Source organism: Lithobates pipiens, unplaced genomic scaffold (genome assembly GCF_037356315.1).
Source record: "Lithobates pipiens isolate NorthernLeopardFrog02 unplaced genomic scaffold, aLitPip1_a1.2 Scaffold_28, whole genome shotgun sequence".
NCBI lineage: Eukaryota > Metazoa > Chordata > Amphibia > Anura > Ranidae > Lithobates > Lithobates pipiens.
Genome location: NW_027507789.1, coordinates 116,096,415 through 116,121,223, shown reverse-complemented (window position 1 = coordinate 116,121,223; position 24,809 = coordinate 116,096,415).

The window sequence follows — 24,809 nt, the reverse complement described above, 5'->3', positions numbered from 1 at the left end:
TTCCGTGTTTACTATGAGGAGACTGGAACGAAGCCGATTACAGCTTCGTTCCAGTTCCTCCCCAGCACCCGGAGGAATCGGACATGGAATCGGTGCTCCCGATCGAGCGGGAGCACCGGTAACAGCGGCGGGAGGGGGGGACGTCCCATCCCGCTCCTCCGGCATAACAGCCGAGCGGCTTTTAGCTGCATCGGTTGTTATGGCTGGATAGCCAATCGCCTGCTGAAAAAAACGTACTGGGATGATGCCTGCAGGTGCGGGCATCATCCCGGTATACCCCCCAGAAGCCAAGTACGCACATCTGCGTACGCTCAGCGGGAAGGGGTTAAAGTTAAGTTTATTACTAAAATCACAGTGTATATATGGGCATATTTATTCTGCAGTGGTTACTGGGCTGCTTTCAAACTGATCCGCAGGTGTAGCGCAGAACACCTGTGGGATACCTGCACTGAGCCATAGACTTCTGTTATTACTTGTAAATAAATTTTGTTGCGCTAAAAGCATAAAGAAACTATAAGGAAATAAAAAGTATATAGCAGCTAACACAAATATTGCTGGAAACAATATAAAAACAAATATAAATTATGATATAGCGCTCTTAAAAAATAAAAAAATAAAGTTCAAATTATTACTAAACAAATTCCAATGAGGTATTCTTGATTGCAATGGTCGGATTCATATGCAGAATAGAGGGATGATCATAATCCAATTCATATGCAGAATAAGGGGAACCACCACCAACACCCAAAATCACTGACTCTTACCATCAGTCTGCAAATCAAACGCATGTCAGATTGAATCAGAGAAGATCATATATCCCAATTTTTCTTTACCGACACGAATATGGTCCACTCAAAGAAATTCGTCCAATGGGAAAAAAACTTTTTCCTGCTTGCTTAGCACTCCGCTTCCCAGGAGTTCCTCAAGTTATTTAATTTTAGAAAAAGGATTCTCCCAATAACCATAGAAAATATAAAAAGAATGGTCTCATTGTGCAGATTTAATGATAAGCCAATAACTTTTTATTAGATAAAAAGATGTTCAACTCACATTTATGATGAGGTAAAAAAGGCATCAAATAATATTCAGCAGCATACAATAGAAAGGATAGAGACCACTCCCGTGCTCCTTCTAGTGTCACAAGTCTCTCGTTCGCCCGACGTTTGGCCACCAACGTGCGTCCTCAGGGGCATGACCGTGACAATAGAGGGAGAGCTATATATACAGATCATAAAAACAATCTATCAATTAAAAAATGTACCCTTATGCAGGTGTCATTATCAGGCTGTGATGAACATCTCCATTCAAAAGCACACCTTCCCGCCATGTTGAGCGTGCGTTCCACCACAAAAATCAATAAAGTTATCTGAATAGACAACATCCAGTCCGCCGTGCGTTCCAAAACACCGGAACTTCCGGTTCATGGTGTGCACCAGCGGCCGGAAAAGATTTAAAACTCAGAAATGACAATAGAAATATTCCCCCTTATATTCCGATGTAAGATGGCAATACGCCAGGAGCCAAAACACCTCAACCGGATGGGTGTTTAGAAGCATCCAGCTTTAATAGCAAGTGTCCGCCCTGAAAAACCGTCTGGACGACCCGGAAGTGACGTATGTCTCCCGACATAGCACTTCTGATATAGCCCTGCGTTCCAACAACCGGAACCTCCGCGCTAGTCGCGTACTTCCGGTTGATCATAGAAAGGAGCCCACACAGCACGGACCTCCCACCCCAGACTATCAGCACAAACCACACAACACCCTCAATGCGCACAGAGGACCCAGACCAAATAGCCCCAAACTATACCGCACAAAAGTCGGAAAAATTTGACCAAAAATAAGGGACATATAATTTGACCAAAAATATATATATATAGTCCAAATGGAGTGTATGCACACTCCAAACAGCCCAAATTCACATCCCCATTAGGTTTAGCAAAAAATAAGGGAAAGCTTATTGTTAACCCTCCATTCAAAAAATTTATATAAAGCGCAAAGAATACTAATAGTCAGGGTGAGAGAACAAGGGGAACAAAAATAAAATAAAAAATAAAAAACAGCAGAACAAAAATTTAAAAATAAGAAGAAAAAAATCCAAAGATGAATATAAAAAATGGAAAAAATAAATTAAAAAATATATAATTTTTTTTCCTTTCCTATAAATATATATATAAAAAAGTGGCATCGATAAATTCACCCCATAAATCCATATACCAATTTCTTATTTAATACATCTGTCCACCCAAGGACCAAATGTATTTATATGGGGAAAGAAACCGTGACCACCAGCAGGAGTCTGGAGTGGTATCCATGTACATCAAATAACTGTGTCAATAAAGAAAAAAAAGAAAAAAATATAAAAAATTGAAGATTTTTTTTTTAAAAATTCCTTTTCCATTTATTTTCTCTAATAAAATATTTGCAACTACCAAAAACTAAAAAAACAATAAACCCCTTAATTATTACTGATAAATGCGTTCACATCCCACTCGACATTCATGCCAAATGGGGCATAGCACTGGGCCTGATAGATCCATTTCGTTTCAAGACGTGAAATTTCACGTACCATATTACTACCCCTCCAATGCCCTTGGAATCTATCAATGCCCAAAAAAATGGTACCTTGAGGGTTCTTACCATGCTTGAGAGCATAATGCTTTGATAAACTGTGTTTCGGGAACCCCTTCTTAATATTGGCTATATGTTCTTCCAACCTAACATGTAATTGCCGTTTGGTCCTCCCAATATACTGTTTCGAACACGGACATTGTATCAAATAGACTACATATTTCGAAGAGCAAGTGATAAACGGTTTTATTTGAAACGTCTCCAACGTAGATGTTGATTGAAACATTTCAGTTCTCCTGCTAGTAAGGGAATTCAATTTACATACAGGGCACTTCCTACACGGAAAAAAAACTCCCATATTTTGAAAAAAGGAGGTCTTTTTCGGTGGACTAATAACATTGGGGGCCAATTGTAGTCGTAAGGGGGGCACTCCCCGATAGACTACTTTAGGGCGTTCAGGTAATAGAGAACTGAGAATTCTATCACCTTTAAGAACATTCCAGTACCTTGACATTATATTTTTTATGTCATAGTACTGGTTAGAGTAGCCAGTGACGAAAGAGAACCTGAAGGAATTATCTTCGCTTTTCTCCCTCGTCACGAGCAACTCCTCTCTATCTCTATATAGGGCCGAGAGAAAAGCTCTTTCAAGGGCTTCCTCCTGGTACCCTTTTTCCAAAAAACGGGCCCTCAAAATAGTTGCTTCATTAATAAAATCGTCGACTTCAGTGCAATTGCGCCTCAGTCGAAGGAACTGACTTTTGGGGATAGAATCCAACCAGATCTTATGATGGCAACTATTAACATCAATGAAGCCGTTGCGATCGGTTTCCTTGAAGAAAGTCTTAGTGACTATCTTATTATCTACCACTTTAATATTTAGATCCAAAAAATGAATTTCTTTACTACTAGCTTCAAATGTCAGTACAATGCCCCTATTGTTCATATTTAACCCCTGGATAAAATCGCTCAGGGACTGCATACTGCCTTTCCATAGGAGGAGGATGTCGTCAATGTATCGTTTCCAGAGGACCAACTCAGATTTGGCCTCCCGATACACGACATCCTCCTCCCATTTGGCCATAAATAGGTTAGCCATGCTTGGGGCAAATCTAGCCCCCATGGCAACGCCCCTTTTTTGGACATAGTAGGAACCATCATACCAAAAATAGTTTTTCTCCATAGCGTATTTGAGAAGTCTCATAATAAAGTCAGTCTGTTGTGGGTGTAAGGTATACTGTTGCAGATAATATTCGACAGCCTCCATTCCATGTTCATGTGAGATAATTGTATACAGGGATGATACATCCGCTGTCGCGAATATAAAAGCATCATCCCAGTAAATATCCTTCAACAGGTTAATAACCTGCATAGAATCCCTCAGATACGATGGAGTGTTAATCACAAGGGGCTGCAAGAAATTATCAACATATTTGCCCACCCTGGAAGTAACCGAATCGATCCCACTAACGATCGGCCTTCCAGGGGGGCAAACTGGATCCTTATGGATTTTAGGAAGATAATAGATAACCGGTGTGCGTGGCACAATCGGAATTAAAAAGGCCTTTTCTTTTTTTGAGATGATACCATTCTGATAACCTCTTTCTACAATTTCGACCAGGTCTTTTCTATATTGTATCATAGGGTTCCCTTTGAACAACGAATATGTAGCTGTATCAGCCAGAAGTCATCCCATTTCGGCCCTATAGGCTTCCTTGCCCAAAAAAACAATTCCACCCCCCCTTATCCACGGGGCGAACTATAATGTCATCCCTATTTCTAAGTGCATCCATGCACCTCTTAAAGGTATGTTCTTGTTTGCTTTTTTTAACTTGTAGCTCCTGTAAGTCTTTCAGAACTAAATCTTTAAAAACTGTAACAGCTGGTGCCATAGGTGCCCTATAATAGGTGCCAAATAAAACCGTTTATCACTTGCTCTTCGAAATATGTAGTCTATTTGATACAATGTCCGTGTTCGAAATAGTATATTGGGAGGACCAAACGGCAATTACATGTTAGGTTGGAAGAACATATAGCCAATATTAAGAAGGGGTTCCCGAAACACAGTTTATCAAAGCATTATGCTCTCAAGCATGGTAAGAACCCTCAAGGTACCATTTTTTTGGGCATTGATAGATTCCAAGGGCATTGGAGGGGTAGTAATATGGTACGTAGAATTTCACGTCTTGAAACGAAATGGATCTATCAGGCCCAGTGCTATGCCCCATTTGGCATGAATGTCGAGTGGGATGTGAACACATTTATCAGTAATAATTAAGGGGTTTATTGTTTTTTTCGTTTTTGGTAGTTGCAAATATTTTATTAGAAAAAATAAATGGAAAAGGAATTAAAAAAAAAAAAATCTTCTATTTTTTATATTTTTTTCTTTTTTTTCTTTATTGACACAGTTATTTGATGTACATGGATACCACTCCAGACTCCTGCTGGTGGTCACGGTTTCTTTCCCCATATAAATACATTTGGTCCTTGGGTGGACAGATGTATTAAATAAGAAATTGGTATATGGATTTATGGGGTGAATTTATTGATGCACTTTTTTATATATATATATTTATAGGAAAGGAAAAAAAATTATATATTTTTTAATTTATTTTTTCCATTTTTTTATATTCATCTTTGGATTTTTTTCTTCTTATTTTTTAATTTTTGTTCTGCTGTTTTTTATTTTTTATTTTTTAGTTTATTTTTGTTCCCCTTGTTCTCTCACCCTGACTATTAGTATTCTTTGCGCTTTATATAAATTTTTTGAATGGAGGGTTAACAATAAGCTTTCCCTTATTTTTTGCTAAACCTAATGGGGATGTGAATTTGGGCTGTTTGGAGTGTGTGTACACTCCATTTGGACTATATGTCCATTATTTTTGGTCAAATTATATGTCCCTTATTTTTGGTCAAATTTTTCCGACTTTTGTGCGGTATAGTTTGGGGCTATTTGGTCTGGGTCCTCTGTGCGCATTGAGGGTGTTGTGTGGTTTGTGCTGATAGTCTGGGGTGGGAGGTCCGTGCTGTGTGGGCTCCTTTCTATGATCAACCGTAAAGTACGCGGCTAGCGCGGAGGTTCCGGTTGTTGGAATGCAGGGCTATACCGGAAGTGCTATGTCGGGAGACATACGTCACTTCCGGGTCGTCCAGACGTTTTTTCAGGGCGGACACTTGCTATTAAAGCTGGATGCTTCTAAACACCCATCCGGTTGAGGTGTTTTGGCTCCTGGCGTATTTCCATCTTACATCGGAATATAAGGGGGAATATTTCTATTGTCATTTCTGAGTTTTAAATCTTTTCCGGCCGCTGGTGCGCACCATGAACCGGAAGTTCCGGTGTTTTGGAACGCACGGCGGACCGAATGTTGTCTATTCAGATAACTTAATTGATTTTTGTGGTGGAACGCTTGCTCAACATGGCGGGAAGGTGTGCTTTTGAATGGAGATGTTCATCACAGCCTGATAATGACACCTGCATAAGGGTACATTTTTTAATTGATAGATTGTTTTTATGATCTGTATATATAGCTCCCTCTCTATTGTCACGGTCATGCCCCTGAGGACGCACGTTGGTGGCGAAACGTCGGGCGAACGAGAGACTTGTGACACTAGAAGGAGCACAGGAGTGGTCTCTATCCTTTCTATTGTATGCTGCTGAATATTATTTGATGCCTTTTTTACCTCATCATAAATGTGAGTTGAACATCTTTTTATCTAATAAAAAGTTATTGGCTTATCATTAAATCTGCGCAATGAGACCATTCTTTTTATATTTTCTATGGCTATTGGGAGAATCCTTTTTCTAAAATTAAATAACTTGAGGAACTCCTGGGAAGCGGAGTGCTAAGCAAGCAGGAAAAAGTTTTTTTCCCATTGGACGAATTTCTTTGAGTGGACCATATTCGTGTCGGTAAAGAAAAATTGGGATATATGATCTTCTCTGATTCAATCTGACATGCGTTTGATTTGCAGACTGATGGTAAGAGTTAGTGATTTTGGATGTTGGTGGTGGTTCCCCTTATTCTGCATATGAATTGGATTATGATCATCCCCTCTATTCTGCATATGAATCCGACCATTGCAATCAAGAATACCTCATTGGAATTTGTTTATTAATAATTTGAACTTTATTTTTTTATTTTTTAAGAGCGCTATATCATAATTTATATTTCTGTTATTACTTGCAGGTGTGGTGTTCTTTCAGAAAGTGCACCACACCTGCAGGATATAATAGAAGTCTAAGGTAAAGTGCAGCTAACCCGCAGGAAGGCCACAAGTGTACTGCACTGCACTTGCAGTGCAGGTAAACCACAATGCGTCAGTGTGAAAGCAGTATTAGACCCCTTTGGCATGATCGGTCCAACCAAATCGGACCCTCCATTCACCTCTATTGAGCCACAGATGTAAACAGACTTGTGGCCGTATACACCCACCTACCTCCAATCCAGTCCACTAAAAAAAAACAGAAGGGGGGGATCTGTACCATTCCATCATAGCAGATCAGATTGGAAGGCCCATAGAGTAGAGCGAGCCATGTCCGTGTCCGTTCTGCATATGCAGGGTGGACATGAACCTGTCATCCGCCCGCTCCACTCATTGTGGCCCGCGACTGGTTACCAAGTCACTTAAGTGGCCCTTGCTCTTTAACCCCTTCCTGCCGAGCGTACGCAGATGTGCGTACTCGGCTTCCGGGGGGTATACCGAGATGATGCCCACAGCTGCAGGCATCATCCCGGTACCGTTTTTTTTCAGCTGGCAATTTGCTATCCAGCCATAACAACCGATGCGGCTAAAAGCCGCTTGGCTGTTATGCCGGAGGAGAGGGAGGGGACGTCCCCCTCCCGCCGCCTCCCGCCACTGTTACCGGGAGCACCGATCGCACATCCGCTGCCTCCGGCTGCCGGGGAGGAACTGGAACGAAGCCGTAATCGGTAATCGGCTTCGTTCCAGTCTCCTAATAGTAAACACGGAAGCAACGTCATGACGTCACTTCCCATTTACTCGGCTGTCAATGGCGCTGGTTTTGAAAAAATATACGGTATTCAGAATCGCAGTTTTCAGCGATCTGAATACATTGAAGTGTAAAGGAGGGATGGGGGGTCTTTTAGATCGTCAGAGCGAGAGCAATAATTCTAGCACTAGACCTCCTCTGTAACGCTAACCTGGTAACCGTAAAAAAATATTTAAAGCGTCGCCTATTGAGATTTGTAGGTACCGTACTTTGTCGTCAATCCACGAGTGCGTTCAATTATAAAGTGTGACATGTTTAGTATCTATTTACTCGGCGTAACATTATCTTTCACATTATGCAAAAATTATGGATTTTAACTTGTAAACACCAAATTCCAAAAATAGGCTTAGTCATGAAAGGGTTAAAAGGTTGGGCATCCCTGGTGTAAAGGTAAATAACCCAGGAATGTGGTTTGGAGGCCTCAGGCATGGAGTGGGCCCAATATGGTGGAGGGGCAGATTTCTAGCAGAAGGACAGGAAGAGTATAATGACTTGGCCAATGATAATTCTGGCCAGTCGCAGACCCTCTCTTACATAATGCAAATTGAGTGTAAAAATCTTGCGCTGTGTACTGGGTCTCCTGCATATAATCGCAAATTACCTAATTCATAAGTATGAATGGGACCCTAAATATGCAGATTGATTGCTACCTGTGCAAAAGAAGTGAGGCATTGGGGATTTAAATTCAATCTACTGGTGGTATTTCCTTGTGTCTCTGGTCACTCCCACAAAGGTATAGCAAAGGTGTCCCACACAGCACCCCATTATTTTTTTTTATTATTATTTATAGAAGTTTGTAAACATCATACAATGTGATACAAAAAAAGGGCATTTCAACTTTGGAAAGTACGAAGCAGAACTAACAGTCGTATGTGTAACACATCATGGATACAGGTATATTCAGATGAAGCTTTTTCCAACAAGGGATCATCAAAGCATATTTAACATATCATATCTTATGGCAAACATAACACATTGAAAAAATTTAGCTCTGAGTAAAAGAAAAAATAAAGAAGAAAGGAAAAAAGAAAGCATAGTACAATCAAAAGGTGGCACCAAGAGGGTCAAGTGTCATGAAAATTTTCAGATTCAAGTGGAAATTCTGAATCGTCCCAAAGAGAGGCGTGTCTTCCATCTTAGCAGTCAAATGTTCCATCCTACGTGTACCAGCCATTATTGAAAGAACTTGATAGAATGTGGGAGGGGAGGTGGAAAGCCAATGCCTAGGGATGGCTCTCTTTGTTGCCAAATGAATAAAGGACATAATTTCCTCAAAGCTTTAGGTAATCCCTGGAGAGGTAGGAATAAAAGGAAATGTATAGGAGTCAAAGGTGTAGGAATAGATAATAACTTTTGTAGGAGCTTTTGAATTTTAGTCCAAAAAGGGCCAATGAGAGGGCATTCCCAAAAAATATGAAAAAGGGAACCCGCGGCTTTGTTACATCTCCAACAGAGCTTAGAGAGGGTGGGATCAAGGGCGTGCATCAAATCCGGCAGTTTCTCTCTGCACTACATAGCGTGAGATTTCTGATGTAGAATCCCATATTTTTTCCCAATCTAATAATGAAATTGGACGTTGTAATACATGAGACCATTTTTTTCATATAGCTATGTGTAAGTTCCGTTAGAGGTAGGGTTTCGTGTAGGATTTTATATATGGATGCAATCTGTTTGGATTCATATGGACCATTATCACATATGATTTCAAAATCTGTGGGTTTCTCCAAGGAGAATGACGGAGATTCGGAAATAAAAAAATGTTTAAATTGTATGTAGGAATACAGGAGGGAGGCAGGAAGATCATGTTTTGCTTGTAGTTCTGGGAAAGACAAGAGAGTATGTGTGACCGGGTGCACAAGATGTCGCAATGGAAAGATACATCCTCGCATATGACAGTCCATCAGGTATGTCCAGGTTGAAAAGTATATTCCAGAGTGGGGAGCATTTGCAGGAAAGGAAGAACCTTTCTGCTTATCTCCTCCAAATAGCAAGGGTAAAAATCATCGGCGCCAAGCAGAGGGATCTCAACTGAGGCCGCGTACACACGCGGGGACTGTTCGCTGAAACTTTGTTCGTCAAACAGTTGCCGCAACAGTCCGCTCAAAATTTGCATGAGCGGACTTGCCCACACACGAGCGGACTGTTTCAGCGAACTGTTTGCCAAACAGTTCGCTCAACTTTTGAAATGAACGGACTCGCCCACGTAAGGCGGAGGCAAGTCCGCTCATTTCGAGCGCGTGTGAAGGTAGGCGGGGCCCGCGAAGGAGACGTCGCGGGCTCCGCCACCTGGAATGGACTTAAAGGGGAACCCTAACGCCGAAAAAAATCGGCGTGGGGGTCCCCCCAAAGTCCACAACAGACCCTTGTCCGAGCACGCTACCCGGCCGGCCAGGAAAGGGGGGCGAGCGAGCGCGCCCCCCCTCCTGAGCCGTACCAGGCCGCGTGCCCTCAACATGGGGGGTGCCTTGGGGAAGGGGGGGCCGCGCGGCCCCCCCACCCCAAAGCACCTTGTCCCCATGTTGATGAGGACAAGGGCCTCTTCCCGACAACCAACGGCCAGGTCTGCGGGCGGGGGCTTATCGGAATCCAGGAGCCCCCTTTAAGAAGGGGGCCCCCGGATACCGGCCCCCCACCCTATGTGAATGAGTATGGGGTACAATGTACCCCTACCCATTCACCTGTAAAATAAAAGTACAAAAAAAACACAACACAGGGTTAAAATATTTTATTGCACAGCTCCGGGGGTCTTCCGTCTTCGGGGGTCTTCTCGCCGGACTCCTCCGCTATCTTCGTGTAGCTCTTTTGCTAGCGGAGGAGTCCGGCTTTCTTCCTCCCCGCCGCCGGCCTCTTCTCCTGACTTCGGGGGTCTTGTCCCCCTCTTCGGTTCTTCTGCCGGGCCACCGCGCCTTCTTATAGCTCTTTTGCAGGCGGTGGCCCGGTCTTCTGTCGCCGCTGTCGCCGCCTTCCGTTCTTCTTGTTCTTCTTCTTCTTCTCCAGGAGATGTTGACACGACGCTCTCTCCGGCCGGAATGCCAGAGCCGCCCTGCGCTGCCACTTATATAGTGACAATGGGGCGGTGTCACATGGTATATGTCACATGGGTTGGTCACATGGGTTGATGTCACATGGTGACCCCGCCCCCTTACGATGTCATAGTCCCCATGTGACATCAACCCATGTGACCAACCCATGTGACATATACCATGTGACACCGCCCCATTGTCACTATATAAGTGGCAGCGCAGGGCGGCTCTGGCATTCCGGCCGGAGAGAGCGTCGTGTCAACATCTCCTGGAGAAGAAGAAGAAGAACAAGAAGAAGAAGAAGAACGGAAGGCGGCGACGGCGACAGCGGCGACAGAAGACCGGGCCACCGCCTGCAAAAGAGCTATAAGAAGGCGCGGTGGCACGGCAGAAGAACGGAAGGCGGCGGCGACAGAAGACCGGGCCACCGCCTGCAAAAGAGCTACAAGAAGGCGCGGTGGCCCGGCAGAAGAACCGAAGAGGGGGACAAGACCCCCGAAGTTGGGAGAAGAGGCCGGCGGCGGGGAGGAAGAAAGCCGGACTCCTCCACTAGCAAAAGAGCTACACGAAGATAGCGGAGGAGTCCGGCGAGAAGACCCCCGAAGACGGAAGACCCCCGGAGCTGTGCAATAAAATATTTTAACCCTGTGTTGTGTTTTTTTTGTACTTTTATTTTACAGGTGAATGGGTATAGGTACATTGTACCCCATACTCATTCACATAGGGTGGGGGGCCGGTATCCGGGGGCCCCCTTCTTAAAGGGGGCTCCCGGATTCCGATAAGCCCCCCGCCCGCAGACCCCGACAACCAACGGCCAGGGTTGTCGGGAAGAGGCCCTTGTCCTCATCAACATGGGGACAAGGTGCTTTGGGGTGGGGGGGACGCGCGGCCCCCCCTTCCCCAAGGCACCCCCCATGTTGAGGGCACGCGGCCTGGTACGGCTCAGGAGGGGGGGGCGCGCTCGCTCGCCCCCCTTTCCTGGCCGGCCGGGTAGCGTGCTCGGACAAGGGTCTGTTGTGGACTTTGGGGGGACCCCCACGCCGATTTTTTTCGGCGTTGGGGTTCCCCTTTAAGTCCATTCCAGGCGGCGGAGCCCGCGACGTCTCCTTCGCGGGCCCCGCCTACCTTCACACGCGCTCGAAATGAGCAGACTTTCCTCCGAGCGGGAACAGTTTGCTCATTTCGAAAGTAGCCTACACACGGGCGGACTGTTCGCTCAAACAAAGTTTCAGCGGACAGTTTTTCGGAATTTCCGAAAGACTTTGTCCGTCAAACTGTCCGCTGAAACTGTCCGCTGAAAGCCCACACACGGGCGGACTGTCCGCTGAAACACTGTTCAGCGGACAAAGTTGGGCGAACAGTCCGCCCGTGTGTACGCGGCCTGAGGCATACATTTAGAAGAGGAAGGCCATAGCATATAACAAGGATGCATCGGGACAGTGATCCCTATCTCAATCTCGACCCATCTGCTAGGGGCTTTTCTAGAGATCCATTAAGTTAGTACTCGGAGGTGAGAGGCATAATAGTATTTGATGATATCTGGCGCAGCCAGACCCCCTCTTTTTTTAAGAGCAAATACTACTGACCATGCAATCCTGTGGGAGGCATTGTTCCATATGAACTTGATGCATTGTCTCTGGAGAAGTTTCCATTGGGATTAGAATTGGAAGTGTTTTGAATAGGTACAGCAACTTAGGAAGTATCGACATCTTAAAGACGTTAATCTTACCTAGCAATCGGGAGAGAAGTCCAGAGATTTAAGAGACTAGTTATTTCTGCAAACATAGGGGGAACGTTTTCTTGATATAGGGTAGAGTACAAGGGTATGATATATACACCTAAATATTTCAGTGTAGAAGAGCGTCAATGGTAGTTGAAAGTGTCTTGAAGAGATTTAAACAAGTCTGGTGGGATATTAATAGGTAGGGACTCCTTTTTTACTGATCAATCTTAAACCCTGAGAGAGCTCCAAATGTAGAGAGAGTGTCGTGTAAAGAGGGTAAGGAGGTGTATGGGTGGGTGAGAGTCAGCAAAATATCGGCAGCAAAAAGTGATAGCTTATAGTCCTGTTGTTGCAGCGGGACCCCCTGTATGTCTGGATGGGACCTAATGGCCAGTGCCAGAGGTTCGAAACACAAAATAAACAACAGGGGTGACAAAGGACACCCCTGCCTGGTAACATTACTGAGGGGGAACCGCTGCGACAAACAGGAAGATAGCTGAACCTGAGACAAAGGAGTAAAGTATAAAGCATGCAAGGTCTGTATAAAAGAACCCGAGAATCCCTATCTAGAATGGAACCCTTTAAGGCCAACTAAGGCGGTCAAATGCTTTTTGCGCATCTCGGCTTAGGACAATGGCAGGTTGTTTAGTTTTAGTTAAAGGTCTATCAGGTCCACAGTCCGTCTAGTATTGTCACCTGCGTGTCTTGTGGGGACAAAACCCACTTGGTCTTTGTGGATCAGCGTCGTCAATATTGGGGAGAGTCGGTTGGCCAATATCTTAGTAAAGACCTTTTAGTCTGAATTTAACAATGCAATGGGGCGATAATTATCTGGCAGTGAGGGGTCCTTGTATCAACAGAAAAACTCCAGCGCTAAAAAAGACAGATCAGAAAACCATTGTGCAGTCAAAGTCCAAAAACAACATCCGGAACCAGTGCAGCTGTATATTTCTGGAGAAAGAAAAATCACTTGGAGTCTTATATATCAAACAGTGCTCAATGGGACCAGACGAAAAATAAATGAATATTAAAATTAATTTAATATGATGCAATGCACAGGAATAATACAGTCTAATATAAAAACAATCAACAGTCAGATGCAATAAAAATCTCATCACTGGAATACAGCAAAATTATAGTATCAGTACCACCTTAACCACTTGGCACTCATACTACGTCTATTGACGTCATGGGCTTTCGGTGGTTATATCTGAATGATGCCTGAGGCCACAGACATCATTCAGATATCGGCGTTTTCAGCCGGCGATTCTCTGCACCATAAGAACGATCATAGCGGCTGTTCCGCTGCTTGATCGTTCTTACGGACCCCCCCTCCCGCCGCTCTCCGGTGCTTGTACCGACTCACCGCTTCCATCGGTGAGTTGGTCACAGGATCCGCCGGCCCCCGCAATTTACCATAGAGCTTTCCGGCGGACCAGATCGTCCCCGGAGTCTCTATGATCGTTCGGAGGCCGGGTGCGATTTTATGACCTCACGCCCGGCCTCTGTATTCAAATTAACGGCGCAGATTTGGCTAGGAGGCCAGGATCGTTTTTATTTTTTTTATACTTCCCAGCCTAGAGGTGAGATATGGGGTCTTATTGACCTCATATCTCACTGTAAATATGTCCGATCGTGCCATATTCCTATTACAAGGGATGTTTACATTCCTTGTAATAGAAATAAAAGTCATCAATTTTTTTTTTTTTTAAGTGTCAAACTAAAAAAATAAAAATAAAATTAACAATAAAAAAAAAAAAGTAAAGTGCCCTTGTCCCCATGAGCTTGGACACAGAAGGGAACGCATACGCAAGTCCACTCACATATGAAAACGGTGTTCAAACCACACATGTGAGGTATCACCGCAAACGTTAGAGCGAGAGCAATAATTCTAGCTCTAGACCTCCTCTGTAACCCAAAACATGTAACCAGTAAAAAAATGTAAAGCGTCGCGTGGGGATTTTTAAATACCAAAGTTTGGCGCCATTCCACGAGCGCGTGCAATTTTGAAGCGTGACATGTTGGGTATCTATTTACTCGGCGTATCCTCCTCTTTCACATTATGCAAAACAATTGGGCTAACTTTACTGTTTTTTTTCTGATGAAAAGTGTTTGAAAAATTGCTGCGCAAATACCGTGCGAGATAAAAAGTTGCAACAACCGCCATTGTATTCTCTAGGGTCTTTGCTAAAAAAAACATATATAATGTTTGGGGGTTCTATGTAATTTTCTAGCAAAAAAATAGGAATTTTACATGTAAGAGAGAAATGTCAGAATTGGCCTGGGCGTGAAGTGGTTAAAAGATGGAAGCAAGGGGTTAACCAGTTTTAGTAACCTTCGCTCATCTCAATCCAGGACGCAGGGGGCTTGATAGTGTAATATACTGGGAGCAGTGAGGGCAAGAGGTGATGCTGGAGCAGCCACTAATCTAATGGCCGGTCAGATGTCCGCTGTAATGGGAAAGACACGCATCCACCGCCTCCTATGCTGCCACACCTCCTGGGAGACGCTGTAAAGCGTCCTTGGTTACCATGTGCCCAGACGTCGGGATGAGGTCCGCGGGACCCAGAAGACCAGCTGCTCAATCACCGGTACTCAATCAGGCGGTACACGCGCTCAGTCAGTTGCCGTGGCGACCGTGACTGACATGTTTCTTGCACCTGCGCTTTGTCAAAGTCGCGGGAGCCACCGGCATAGACGTGCTTAAGAGAGAAAGGAACAAGGGGAGGGAATAATTGGTAAACACTATTAATATTAACCCCTTGCTTACACCACAAGGCACATTATCCAGGTATATATATATATATGACCGATGTTAAACAATCAAATAACAAATTATAAAGAAAACATATTTTTTTATATAAAGGAATGAAATAATATGGGAGAAAAATGAATAAATAATAATGAAAAAATAATAATAAATAATAATAAATTAATTAAAATTAAAAATAATAATAGATAAAAAAAAAGAATAAAACCTTCTGAAAAAACATTACACATCTATTATGGGTATGTATATAAAATGATAACATTATTCATAAAAACCATCGCTACAATGCAGGTAAAAATATGCTTCTATGTTACAGTATAACTAATCACCAATATCAAACTAAACCTAAAAACCTAAAATAAAAAGTATTTTACCACTATATAATACTGAGAACATCAATATCTTCATTCATACTTTCAGGCAAAAGGGAACCCAACCGGTATATCCAGAAGGTTTCCCTTCGAAAGAGAAGGGAAAACCTTTCATTCTCGGTAAGGGTTTCTCTAGGAATTGCTTCTATTGCACGTACCTCAATCTGATTAAAATCCTTATTATGTACTTGGCAGCAGTGAAGGGGGACGCTATGTTTAACACAACCTTTTTTGGTCACTCTCCGATGTTCACCCACCCTAGTACGCAGGGTGCGAATGGTGCGTCCGACGTAGAGCATACCACATGAACGACATAAAACGTACACTACAAATTCCATTGAACATGTGATGAATTGTTTAATTTTAAATGATTCACCCTTCTTAGTGATGATCTCAGAACAACCATGTGGAATGGATCGGCAAGTGAGACAACCCCTTTTACGGCATTGAAAAATTCCGACCCTATTATTGAAATAAGTTCGGATATCGAACAAGGGTCCTATCTTTGGTTTAGTTAACTTGCTAGGGGCAATAATATTTTTAACAGTACAGGAAAGTCTAAATGTCACTTGGGGCTTGGGGGGGGAGCAACGGAGCCAGAACCTGATCGAGTTTCAAAATGGCGTAATGTTTATTGATAATTTTTTTAATTGCTTTATATTTCGTATTAAAATTTGAAACAAACCTTGCAGAATGGACTATTTCAAGGGAATCTTTCCTCTGTACCTTAGAGGGATATATCTCATTTGAATGGAAGGCCTTTGATATCAACTAATTAGGATAGCCCTTCTCTTCGAACTTTTTCATCATCATCTGTCCCTGTACCTTATACTCATCTATTTTGGTACAATTGCTACGTAACCTATGGAATTGTCTGTTGGGAATGTTGTTGTTCCATGTGGGATGATGGCAACTATCGATAAGAGTTTCCCGATGTGGGTTTTATATGATTGCTAGTAATAATGGTGTTATTTTCATGAGACAAAACCAGTTCCAGGAACATCAGTTCCTCCTGGCTTATCTCAAGGGTAAAAGAAAGTCTGAACATATTATCGTTACAATATGTTACAAACGAGAGGAACAGATCCCTACTCCCACTCCAAATTAGTAACACATCATCAATATATAGTCCATAAAAGATGATATATTGAGAAAAGGGGTTATTGGTAACTGACTGAGCGTGCGTACCGCCTGATTGAGTTCCGGTGATTGAGAGACTGGTCTTCTGGGTCCCGCAGAGCTCCTCTCGACGTCCGGACACATGGTAACCAAGGACGCTGTACAGCATCTCCCAGGAGGTGTGGCAGCATAGGAGGCAGTGGATGAGTGTCTTTCCCATTACAGAGAACATCTGACCGGCCATCAGAATAGTGGCTGCTCCAGCACCCCTCACTGCTCCCAGTATATTACACTATCAAGCCCCCTGCGTCCTGGATTGAGATGAGCGAAGGTTACTAAGACAGGTTAAAGTGGAAGTAAACCCATTGATTTAAACAGTTAAAAAAAAAAGGCATGCCAGGAATGCTAAGTGCACATTGCCTGTGCTCTCAGCCAAACTATCAAACCATCCAATGGCTGGTGTCATAACAAATCACATGTGCAGTACCATAGCAGTTGAAGATTAAACAGAGGCAAAGATGGCAGCTTCCTTGGCTGAAAACGATAGGGGAGTTTACTTCCACTTTAACCCCTTGCTTCCATCTTTTAAGGCAGTACTGCTACTATAATTTTGCTGTATTCCAGTGATGAGCTTTTTTATTGCATCTGACTGTTGATTGTTTTTATATTAGACTGTATTGTTCCTGTGCATTGCATCATGTTAAATTATTTTTAACCACTTCCCACCCGGCCAATGCACATATACGGCCGGGTGGGAGCCGTCTACTCCTGATAGGACGTTCAGGAACGTCCATCAGGGGGAGCGGGATCGCACGCGTGCGCCCGCGCAGCGGCGCGATCCCGATGCACCCGTGTCACCCGGACACGGCGCATCTCAAATCGGCAGGAGGGCTCTGTGATTGGCCCTCCTGATCACATGACGGCCGTGTCCAATCACGGCCGTCATGTGATGTAAACAAACAGCCGGTTGCTAGGCAATCGGCTCCTCCTCTCCTCACACAGAAGTCATCGCTGAGGAGAGGAGAGCAGATCGCTGCAGCCGGCTGATGATCAGTGAGTATGAGCTGTTTTTTACAGCTTTTTACTCACTGATCACTAGTCTAGTGTACACACAAATCACCACACAGTAAACACACCACACAGTATAAACACAATGTCCCCACACATGTCCCCAAAACATACATGTCCCCAAATAATAAAAACACATGTCACTAATAATAAAAACATGTCCCCCACATATGTCCCACTAAAATCACATATCCCAATGATTATCTGCACACATATGTACATGATCATTTGCGTACATATGTCCGTGATCACACAAACCAATTATTATACACTTAACGGAATTTTTTTTACCAAAAACATGTAGCAGAATACATTTTGGCTTAAATTTATGACATTTGATTTTATTGGATTTCTTTTAAAATAGAAAAAAGAAAATATTGTTTTTTTTCCAAATTTCCGCTTTTTTGCGCTTATATCGCAAAAAATAAAAAACGGAGTCGTGAATAAATACCACCAAAATAAAGCTCTATTTGTGCGAACAAAATGATAAAAATTTCATTTGGGTACAGTGTAGCATGACTGCGCAATTGTCACTGAAAGCGCTAGAGCGCTGAAATCTGAAAATTGGGCTGGGAAGGAAGGGGGCGAAAGTGCCCTGTATTGAAGTGGTTAACCACCTCAATACCAGGCACTTAAACACCTTCCTGCCCAGACCAATTTTGAGCTTTCAGCGCTGTCGCACTTTGAATGACAATTGCGCGGTCATGCTACGCTGTACCCAAATTAAATTTTTATCATTTTTTTTCCCACAAATAGAGCTTTCTTTTGGTGGTATTTGATCACCTCTACGGTTTTTATCTTTTGCTAAACAAATAAAAAAATACCGAAAATTTTGAAAAAAATATTTTTTTTTGTTTCAGTTTCAAATCTTTGTAAATAAATACATTTTCTCCTTCACTGATGGGCACTGATGGGGCTACACTGATGGGCACTGATAAGGCGGCACCAATGAAGTGGCACTGATGAGGTGGCATTGATGGACACTGATATGTGGCACTGATAGGCGGCACTAATAGGCGGCACTGATGGGTGGCACTGATGGACGACACGGATGGGCACTGATAGGTGGCACAAATGGGCACTGATAGCTGGCACGGATTGGCATGGATGGGCGGTACAGATGGGCATGGATAGGCGGCACAGATGGGCACTGATAGGTGGCACGGATGAGCACTGATAGGCGGCACAGGTGGGCACTGATAGGCGGCATTGTATTATATTATACTGTACATAATGGATGCCAATCAGTGCCAAACAATAATGCATGCCAATCAGTGATGCCCATTGTGGGCACTGACTGGCATCCCTGGTGCTCTAGGGAGGATTACCTTGTGCTGGGCATCCCTGGTGGTCTGGTAGCATCCCTGGCGGTCCGGTGTGGCCATACTCGGGGGGGGGGGGGCGCTGATAATCGATCAGCACAGACCCCCCCTGTCAGAGGAGCAGCCGATCGGCTCTCCTCTACTCGCGTCTGACAGACTCGAGTGACGAAAAGCCGATCACTGGCTTTTCCTATTTACACTGTGATCAGCCGTGATTGGACACGGCTGATCACGTGGTAAAGAGTCTCTGTCGGAGACTCTTTACCGAGATCGTAGTTGTGGGGTGTCAGACTGACACCCCGCAACAACGATTGCCGCGATGCGCGCCCCCGCATCACGTCATATGACGTCCGGTCAGGATTTTGAAACCACTTTGCCGCCGTGTTTCTGCTATAGGGCGGGCGGCAAGTGGTTAATATTAATTTATTTTTCGTCTGGTTCCATTGAGCGCTGTTTGATGTATAAGACTCCAAGTGAGGGGTCCTTACCCGGCATAGGAATGACAGTTATGTATACGTGTAAAAATTGTGAGTGTGAGATGGACCCTTTGAGCAAGGAGGAGTACAAAGACTGTAGGTGGGGATTGAGACCCCATTATTTCTTTGTGCTGCATTATGGAGAATCCATACCTCCCAACATTCTGAGACGGGAATGAGGGACATCTACTAACAAATGTATGTAGGCATAGGACATGCCCCCGTCATACCCCCTTAAAGGAGAATTAACCAAAAAAAAGGTTCATTAAATCCACAAGTGTTTTTTTTTACCACTACTATTCCTTTATATTGTCTTTTAAAATTTTGAATTTGGATGAAAGGTTTAGCACTGGAAAACACTTTGTGAAAGATAAAAGATGCATTATACAACTATATAGATCAGACCAAAATGAGGGGAAAGAGGGACAGAGGGACATTGCACCAAATCAGGGACCGTTGGGAGCTATGCAAATCCATGGAAGGATCTTCATACCATCATGTGAACTGACCACGGCAGTTGCCTGGAACTGGGAACTCTGAACAATATAAAACGCCAGAAAGTGATTCATCTGAACAGTTAACATTCACTGTGACACATTTCATGACGGTATGGTGATTGTATTAAGATAACCAAGTCGCTGATGTGACTATCACCAGAGGGGTGTTTCCAACACTCATCTATACTGAGAAAGCAACTTGGGAAAATGCTGAACCAACAATACAGAAAAGTCCATGAAAATGAGACTAACTACTACTATTTATCTCACACACATTGCTATACTGAAATGTCACTTGTAGGTGGAAAAATTCCCTTACTAATGAAATGATATTCAACCTAAACTAGGAAGAGTGTTATCTTTAAACCTGCTTTCTTATTTTTTGGTCAAATGGCAGCTACTTCTTATCCACTTTGTGTCTAGAGACATTTTTTGTTTTATTGTACACACTCATGTTAAAATCAGCATACTCATATTTTCATGAAAAAATTTACTAAAATTAATTCCAGTGCACAAACATAATACAATACCCACTTTTTTGTTAAAATGACAACCAACCACACTTATCCTGTGACAGGGCGACCCCGCTGCACCAAATCACGTACATGTACGCAATCTGGTATTTCCAGGTAGGGGGCAATTCTGTGACCGCCACCCCAGCTGTGCTGTCATTCACTGCAGTACAAGCCGATTAGCAGGTCCCGGCCAAAGAATTATGGCTGGAACCCGCTGATCGGCTGAGCGAATGACTGAAGAGTGCCCTGTGTACAGTATCTCACAAAAGTGAGTACACCCCTCACATTTTTGTAAATATTTTACTATATCTTTTCATGTGACAACACTGAAGAAATGACACTTTGCTACAATGTAAAGTAGTGAGTGTACAGCTTGTATAACAGTGTACATTTGCTGGCTAGGCTATAAGAAGATTGCCAAGATCCTGAAACTGAGCCGCAGCATGGTGGTCAAGACCATACAGTGGTTTATCAGGACAGGTTCCACTCTGAACAGGCCTTGCAAAGGTCAACCAAAGAAGTTAATTGCAGGTGCTCAGCATCATATCCAGAGGTTGTCTTTGGGAAATAGACGTATGAGTTCTGTCAGCATTGTTGCAGAGGTTGAAGGGGTGGGGGTTCAGCCTGTCAGTGATCAGACCATACGCCGCACACTGCATCAAATTGGTCTGCATTGTTTTCATCCCACAAGGAAGCCTCTTCTAAAGATGATGCACAAGAAAACCTGCAAACAGTTTGCTGAAGACAAGCAGACTAAGGACATGGATTACTGGAACCATGTCTGATGAGACCAAGATAAACTTATTTGGTTCAGATGGTGTCAAGCGTGTGTGGCGGCAACCAGGTGAGGAGTGTCATGGTCTGAGGCTGCATGAGTGCTGCCGGAACTGAGGAGCTACAGTTCATTGAGGCAACCATGAATGCCAACATGTACTGTGACCATAGTTGTCAACATTGTAACAAACATTTTAGGAAACTTTTTTGGCTGTAGGCGGAGTCACATTATAATTAGGGGGCGGGACATGCCGTTGTAGGTGTGGCATAGAAGAAAACATGAAAATGCAGTGCGCTTCACACCAGAAAATGGGAGTGCTTCATGTGAAAATAGTGGGCGTGGCTTAAATGGGCATGGCACAACGGGTGTGGTTAGAGTCTAAGATGAATGAGGGATGGAGAGGGAAAGGGGGGGAGAGGGAGAGGAATGGAAGGACAGCAGCCCCAGATTCTACACCACAATAGAAATATGTGTATTACAGAGTTTAACAATCAGCAGATAAAGATATTCCAAACACCTGGTGTTAGAGCTTCAATCATCTCAGCACCATGATTGTTGGTGTCATGGTGTCAGGATGATTGTAACACATTATTTCTATTATTACATTGCAATATAAAATGAAATCATTCAACTCACCATTTGAAACAGAACACCAGAACACCATTTGAGACAGAACTGCACACGGGACATTGATTACATCCAATCCAGCTCATCCCTCAAAACAAAATTCAAAGAAAAACAATACCCCGAGAGTCTCGTGGAGGATGCATACCAGCTATACCTACACGGCAAACCTAAAAAAGTAAATCCTAGCCATAGAGACCATTCCAGCAACTTCATTGCCACCTTTCACTGTAAACACAAAAAAATTGAGAAAATCATGGAAAAACACTGGGGTATACTACAACAAGACCCCCACCTGAAACCTATTCTTCCCTCTCGGCTCAAAACAACATACCGTAGGGCGCCCAACCTCAAAAGTAAAATTGCTCCTAGTAAATTAAAAACCACTCCCATGTCCATCACGGTACCTACCCTCATCCCTCTTGTGGGAATGTACCGGTGTCATAAGAAACTGTGCAAAATATGCATCTTTGTGGAACATGGTCAGAAGTCTTTCCACACCAAAGGCACTACCTATAGTCTGAGGGACTTCTATAATTGTTCCTCAGATTTTGTGGTATATGGCCTTACTTGCCCCTGCGGTCTTATCTATGTTGGCCGAACTATCCGACCGGCTAGACAAAGGTTTGGGGAACACAGGCGGTCGATCGAAGGCAAAACTGACCCACACAGTGTCCCCAGACATTTTGTCACTGCACACCATGGGTCCACCTCTGGCCTCAGGGTTTGGGTCATAGAACAAATTCCCAGCTCTCTTCCCCCAGCTGAACACGTCAAAAAACTTTGCGCCAGGGAAACTTACTGGATCTACTGCCTAGACACCTTAGCGCCTGGTGGAATTAACGAAAGTATTGAGATTTCGACTATTCTTTGATTCCTCCTCTTTCTATTATTACTTGTTATATATATATATAAATAAATATATATATATATATATACATATATATATATATATATATATATATATATATATTTTTTTTATTCAGGTCATTCCCTCATTTATTTTTGTTATATATGTATACAGTTCTTTGTATATATATTTAGTTCTTTTTTTTCATTATATATATATTTTTTACATATATACGTTTTTCCCCTTCATCATTTCCTTATTCCTTAATTTTTTTTTATATTTTTTTATATTTTATACATTTTTTTAATTATTTTTAGATATATATATTTTTATATATATGTTTTTATTTTGTTTTTATATTTATCTCTATTTTTATTTTTATTTCCACATCCATCATTTTAATTTTTATTTCTTTTTCATTCTTATATATTTTTTTTTATTTTTTTCCATCAATTCCTATTTATTTTGCCCTTTTCCCTCTCACACATTTTTTTTTTTTCACTTTAGTTTCATTACTAACTCCTCTTACTTCACCACACATATATAAATAAACATATATACATGTCCATACATATATCTTGCACTACTCTTTCTCCCATTCACTCCTCTTCTTCCTGTTTCCATTTTAGCTCTGTGTCCTCACATTATTATGGTCCCCCTGCATTGGTCCGTGCCTCATTAGTTCCTATGCCTGTATATTGGTTTCGGCATCCCCGCCCCTTTTCCCTCCCCTGTGTGCTATTTATATCCCTGCCCTGATTCCAAGTGCCCAGCTTGATAAAGGAGCGCAGCCGTCCTGTCATACACGGTCTTGCCAGCTCAGGAAACGCGTTGCATCCCCTGTGACATCATCTCCCGTCGCCAGGAGTTCCTTGTGCGTTCCACGCCTCGGACTAACGTTCACTGCTCTACATCGGCCGGCTCTGCACATCTAATACAGCCCCCAGGAGCGGACACACGCCGACAGGACTCCCCCAGCGCAAGGGATACAGATGACACATCGAGGGTCTCCCTCCGGTTTGGAATCTTTACATTGCCTGTTAATGTACCACTTAATGTGAGTGTTTTTAACCACCTGTGCATTAAATAAGAATTTTACAGTCTACACTCAGAGGCGCCTCTCTCTCTTATCTTTACAGTACTAATTGAGAACCTGTTTCAGTTTCCACTGGATGGCTGCCATGTTTGGACTGTACTTTTACTCCCCTGAGAGTGATTAACCCCTTCCCTGTCGGATTTTAGACTTAGTTAAGGAAGGGGTCATCTCCTTACTTCCGCCTCTTTCACTCCCATTCCCCCCGTCCCTTTTTATTCCCCCTCTTGTGCTGATTGCACCTACAGCATTATTACTTGCAGCATTATTATTATGCCTTTTAAATATGTTTTTTTTTAAATATTGTTTTTTAAATATTGTGTGTATTAAGTGTTTTTCATTTCTTGAAAAATAGTGATAGGCGGGTGGGTGTTTTTATGAGCGCCATAATACTTGTATATACCCCCTGTACATAGTTACCCCCTTTACATAGTAACCCCCCTGCACATAGTAACCCCCCTGTACATAGTAACCCCCCGTACATAATAAATCCCCCCTGTACATAGTAACCCCCCTGTACATAGTTACCCCCCCATACATAGTAACCCCCGTACATACTTACTATGCTCCCCCTTGTACATTACAGTTACATCAATGCTGGTGTGGGCTTTACACCAAAAGTGACAAGAGCAGAGGAAACTCCACGAGTGGCGCCATGTGTTCAGTGGAGAGGGGAGGGGCCAATCCATGCAGCTAACCCCGGCTTCAGAATTGTGAAGAGAGAAGCCAATTCATTGGCTGCATTGATCGAGCCCCTTCCCCTCTCCACTGAACACAAGAGGAACGATCTAGCGGCGGGGCCGTCAGCCATTTTGTTGGAGCCAGCTGCTGTAGGGCAAAACATTCACGATTTCCCTGGACAAAAAAGAGAAATCCTGAGTCGGGACAGCCTCCGATTGGGACGAGGGACCCAAATTGGGATTGTCCCGGACAAATTGGGACTGTTAGCAACTATGTGTGACATACTGAAGCAGAGCATGATCCCCTCTCTTTGGAGAC